The sequence below is a fragment of the Nicotiana attenuata genome, chromosome 3 (genome assembly GCF_001879085.1).
Source record: "Nicotiana attenuata strain UT chromosome 3, NIATTr2, whole genome shotgun sequence".
NCBI classification, from domain to species: Eukaryota; Viridiplantae; Streptophyta; class Magnoliopsida; order Solanales; family Solanaceae; genus Nicotiana; species Nicotiana attenuata.
Window position 1 is genome coordinate 9533737 of NC_031991.1, and position 6000 is coordinate 9539736.

Below are 6000 nucleotides of genomic sequence, written 5' to 3' on the forward strand. Positions count from 1 at the left end.
GTCATAGAGATGCATCGGTTTTATTCGATCCAAGCTCCACTAATTATTATGTGTCCTCTTATTTTGCTACATATTTAAGCGTATCTCGGGATTCTTTGAGTTCTCCTGTTTGTGTTTCTACTCCTGCTGGAGATTCTCTTGTTGTGGACCGTGTTTATCGGTCGTGTTTGATTGCTCTTAGTGGTTTTGAGACCAGAGCCGATTTGTTATTGCTCAACATGGTAGACGTTGATGTTATTCTGGGCATGGGCTGGTTGTGGTCCCACTATGCTATTCTTGATTGTCACGCGAAAATCATGACGCTAGCTATGCCAGGTGTACCGCGAGTAGAGTGGAGGGGTACCTTAGATCATACTTCCAGTAGAGTTATTTTGTTCCTTAAGGCTTAACGTATGGTTGAGAAGGGGTGTGACGCGTATCTAACTTATGTGAGAGATGTCGGTATTGATACCCCTACAGTTGATTCAGTCCCAATCGTTCAAGATTTCTCTAATATATTTCCAGCTGATCTTCCGCGCATGCCGCCCGATAGAGATATTGATTTTGGCATTGATCTATTGCCGGGCACTCAACTCATTTCTATTCCTCCGTACCGTATGGCTCCTCCTGAGTTGAAGGAGTTGAAGGAGCAGTTACATGATCTGCTTGATAAGGGTTTCATTCGGCTCAGTGTATCACCTTGGGGTGCTCCTGTCTTGTTTGCGAAGAAGAAGGATGGTTCTATGCGTATGTGTATTGATTATCGCCAGCTGAACAAGGTTACAGTGAAGAACCGTTATCCTTGCCTCGTATTAATGACCTGTTTGATCAGTTACAGGGTGCTCGTGTGTTTTCTAAGATTGACTTGCGTTCAGGCTATCATCAGTTGAAGATTCGGGACCCAGATATCCTGAAGACTGCCTTCAGGACTCGGTATGGTCATTACGAGTTCCTTTTTATGTCATTTGGGCTGACCAATGCCCCGGCAACCTTCATACGTTTGATGCACAGTGTATTCCAGCCATATATTGACTCATTCGTCATTGTCTTTATTGATGACATTCTGGTATATTCCCGGAGTCGGAAAGATCATGAGCAGCACCTGAGGACAGTGCTTCAGACTTTGAGGGAGAAGAAGTTATATGCTAAGTTCTCGAAATGTGAGTTTTGGTTGGATTCCGTGGCATTCTTGGGTCACGCGGTATCTAGTGAGGGGATAAAGGTGGATCCGAAGAAAGTGGAAGCAGTTCAGAGTTGGCCCAGACCATCCTCAGCTACAGCGATCCGCAGTTTTCTTGGCTTGGCGGGTTATTACCGTCAATTTGTTCAGGGATTTTCATCCATTGCGGCACCTATGACCATGCTGACCCAGAAGGGTGCTCTGTTCCAGTGGATGGAAGAGTGTGAGGAGATCTTTCAGAAGCTCAAGATAGCTTTGACCACAGCTCCAGCTTTGATATTGCCTACAGGTTTGGGGTCTTATACTGTCTATTGTGATGCCTCGAGGATTGGCCTTGGAGCGGTAGGGTGATTGCCTACGCGTCCAGACAGTTGAAGGTTCATGAGAAGAATTATCCTGTCCACGATCTTGAGTTAGCTGTTATTGTTTACGCCTTGAAGATCTGACATCATTATTTGTACGGTGTGCCTTGTGAGATTTATAGTGATCACCGGAGTTTGCAGTATTTGTTCAAGCAAAAGGACCTTAATTTGCACCAGAGGAGGTGGTTAGAGCTACTGAAGGACTATGATATCACTATTTTGTATCACCCGAGCAAGGCCAATGTTGTGGCCGATGCCTTGAGTCGCCGGGCGGAGAGTTGGGGGAGTTTGGCTTATTTACCAGTAGCGGAGAGGCCCATGGTGATGGATGTTCAGGCCTTAGCCAGCCAGTTTGTGAGATTGGACCTTTCGGAGCCCAGTCGGGTCCTTTCTTGTATGGTTTCTAGGTCTTCCTTATTTGATCGCATCCGGGAGCGCCAGTTTGATGACCCTCATTTGCTTGTCCTCAAGGACAAGGTTCTGCGAGGTGATTCCAGATATGTGACCATTGGTGATGACGGGGTATTGAGGATGCAGGGTCGGGTTTGTGTACCCAATGTTGATGGGCTTCGGGACTTGTATCTAGAGGAGGCCCATATTTCGTGGTATTCCATCCATCCGAGTGCCGCGAAGATGTATCAGGATTTGAGACAACACTATTGGTGGAGGAGGATGAAGAAGGATATAGTTCGGTTTGTAGCTCGGTGCCTCAATTTTCAGCAGGTAAAGTATGAGCACTAGAGACCGGGTGGATTGCTTCAGCAGATAGAGATTTCGGAGTGGAAGTGGGAGCGGATCACCATGGACTTCGTAGTTGGGCTCCCACGGACTTTGAAGAAGTTCAATGCCATTTGGGTGATTGTTGATCGGCTGACCAAGTCCGTGCATTTCATTCCTATGTGTACCACCTATTCTTCGGAGCGGTTGGCGGAGATTTATATACGGGAGAATGTCCGTCTACATGGTATTCCAGTTTTTATTATTTCAGATTGAGGTACTCAGTTCACATCACGGTTCTGGAGGGCCGTACAACATGAGTTGGGCACTCGGGTAGAGTTGAGCATTGCAATTCACCCCCAAATGGAGGGACAGTGCGAGCACACTATTCAGATTTTTGAGGATATTCTCCGTGCGTGTGTGATGGATTTTGGAGGCTCTTGGGATCAGTTCTTGCCTTTGGCTGAGTTCGCTTACAACAACAGCTATCAGTCCAGCATTCAGATGGCACCGGATGAGGCCTTGTATGGTAGGAGGTGTAGATCCCCGGTGGGTTGGTTCGAGCCGGGCGAGGCTAGATTATTGGGCACAAACTTAGTACAGGATGCTTTTGAGAAAGTCAAAGTGATTCAGGATAAACTCCGTACAGCCCAGTCCAGACAGAAGAGTTATGCAGACCGGAAGGTTCGTGATGTTTCCTATATGGCCGGAGAGTGGGTTTTGCTGCGGGTTTCGCCTATGAAGGGTGTTATGAGATTTGGGAAGAAAGGGAAATTGAGTCCCAGGTTTATTGGCCCTTTTGAGATATTGCGGTGTGTTGGGGAGGTTGCTTATGAGCTTGCCTTACCTCCCAGCTTGGCAGGAGTTCATCCGGTATTTCATGTTTCGATGATCCGGAGGTATCACAGTGATCCGTCGCACATGTTGGATTTCAGTTCAATCTAGTTGGACAAGGATCTATCTTACGTTGAGGAGCCAGTGGCGATATTTGACAGGCAGGCTCGAAAGCTGAGGTCAAAGAACATTGCATCAGTGAAGGTTTAGTGGCGGGGTCAGCCGGTCGAGGAGGCCACTTGGAGACCGAGCAGGATATGCGCAGCCGTTACCCTCATATTTTCACTATTTCAGGTATGTAATGTTTTAAGAGGGGGAGGATATAACGACCCGGTCGGTCATTTTAAGAATTTATGCTTGGTTCCCCTATTAACTGCATTTCTCGTGTTTGTTTCTGCTATTATAAGTTGTTTGGAGGATTCGTTCGGAGTTTCGGAGTGTTTTGGGACACTTAGTCCCTAAATGAGAGCTTAAGCTTTAGAATTTGGACTGCAGTCGGAGCAGTGTGAAGACGGCCTCGGAATGGAATTCCATCGGTTCCGTTAGCTCCGTTGGGTGATTTCGCGCTTAGGGGCGTGTTCGGATTGTGTTTTGGGGGTCCGTAGCTTAATTAGGCTTGAAATGCCGAAAGTTGAATTTTTGAAGTTTTCGGTTCGATAGTGAGATTTTGATCTAGGGTTCGGAATGGAATTCCGAAAGTTGGAGTAGGTCCGTTGTGTCTTTTGGGACGTGCATGCAAAATTTCAGGTCATTCGGGTGAGGTTTGATAGACTTTTTGATCGAAAGCGAAAATTTGAAGTTTTGGAAATCCTTAGGCTTGGATTACAGAGTGATTTGTGGTTTTAGCGTTATTTGATGTGATTCGAAGGTTGGAATAAGTTCGTATGATGTTTTAGGATTGGTTGGCAGGTTTGGTTGAGGTCCCGGGGGCCTCGGGTGAGTTTCGGGTGCTTAACGGAAGTTGAATTGGACTTAGAAAAAATTTGATGTTAGCTGAACCTGTCATAACCGCACCTGCGTGAATGGGACCGCAGGTGCGGCGCCGCAGAAGTGGCTTGGTGATGCAGAAGCGGATTTTGGTCCAGGCTCCAGAAGCCGCAGGTGCGAGAAGTCGAACACACCTGCAAGATCGCAGGTGCGATAAGGAAGTCGTAGGTGCGGAAATTTCCGTTTAATGAAAAGTCGCAGGTGAGACTTGGTCAACACAAAAGCGGGACCGCAGGTGCGGTCCTAGAGCTGCAGATGCAGTTTCACTGGTCAGAAAATGGGAAGAACGAGGGTTTGAAATCAAAACTTGGAAAATTAAATTGGGAGCTCGGTAGGAGACGATTTTCGGAGAGGTTTTCGGAGGGAGTTAACTGGTAATTATTCTTAACTCCTTTTTGCGTATAACCCATTAATCTAATCATGAATTCATCATCCAATTTCGGATTTGGGATGAGAAATTCGAAAAAATTTGGAAAAGGTTCTTCGGCCTAATTTTTGTGTTTTGATCGAGATTTTAATGTCGTATTGGAACAATTTTGGTATGTATGAACTCGTGAGAGTGTGAGGGTTCTGAATTTGTAAATTTTACCCGATTCCGAGACGTAGGCCCGGGGGCGTTTTGGTCATTTTTCCTAATTTCGCGTATTAGCTTAGAATTAATTAGTTGAATTAGTTACTTGAAGTGTTATTTACATTATGCAATTACTTTGAATAGATTTGTGCCATTTGGAGTCGGATACTCGTGGCAAGAACTTGGTGTTGAGTTGATTGAGCTGGTTCGAGGTAAGTGGCTTGTCTAACCTTGTGTGGTGGACGTCCCCCCTAGGATTTGGTATTGTTGTTATTTGAATGCTATGAACGTGAGGTGACGAGTGCGTACACATGCTAATTGTTACCCATTTTTTCATTAAATAAATTAACTGTGTTTCTTTCTTCTTGAACATTACTTGTACGTTAAGCCTACTGTGTAGTATAGGGAAGCATGCTTAAGTGAATTAACTGTCCTATCTACTTAAACTGTCTACGTGAATTCTGTACAGGATGTTAGAATAGAAATCTCTATTTTCTTGGTACGGACTTGAATGAAATTGTGGATTTTTTCCTTGAGATTGTTGTGTTTTTATTTTTGGACTACGGATGAGCGTCCCGGGAGATCCCCTGCATATATATTGACTTAGACTGTAGTGCGGGATACCGAGAGATCCCCAGCACATATATTGAGGATACTAAGAGATCCTCGGGATACCGAGAGATCCCCAGCACATATATTGAGGATACTGAGAGATCCTCGGGATACTGAGAGATCCCCGAGTATTTATGTTTGGGACTACGGGACGGGATCCCGGGAGATCCCCTGTCGATATTTCTATGTACTGAGTGTATATGGTCTGTGATTTCTTCTCGTTCACTGATATTGTTTTGATTATACTGTTGCACCTTACACTATCTTAGTTTGCCTTAATTATTGATAACTGGTAGGGCCCTGACCTTCCTCGTCACTACCCGACCGAGGTTAGGCTTGGCACTTACTGGGTAAGCATCTAACTACTTCATGCATGCTCCATTTGGCTCGGGGGGATATAGCCTAGTTGGTAGAGTTCCGCTCTTGCAAATGGGTCGTTGCGATTACAGGTTGGATGTCTAATTGTCCAGGCGGTAATGATAGTATCTTGTACCTGAACTAGTGGCTCACTTTTTCTAAGTAATGGGGAAGAGGACCGAAACGTGCCATTGAAAGACTCTACTGAGACAAAGATGGGCGGGTGTACTCATGCCTTTTCCTGCACATGTTTTCCGTGTGCAGATCCAGGTACATCGACTCACTCATATCGTTAGCGAGGCGAGGCGATCTCTAGAGACTTTGAGGTATATCTGCCGCGTCCGAAGACCAAGGAGTCCCTATCTATATCTCTCTTTTAGTTATAGCCCTTCTGTACTTTT

At 45.6% G+C, this 6000-nt stretch overlaps 1 pseudogene; it reads left to right on the forward strand.

Moving 5' to 3' along the window:
* LOC109224169 lies at positions 729–4247 on the forward strand (annotated as a pseudogene).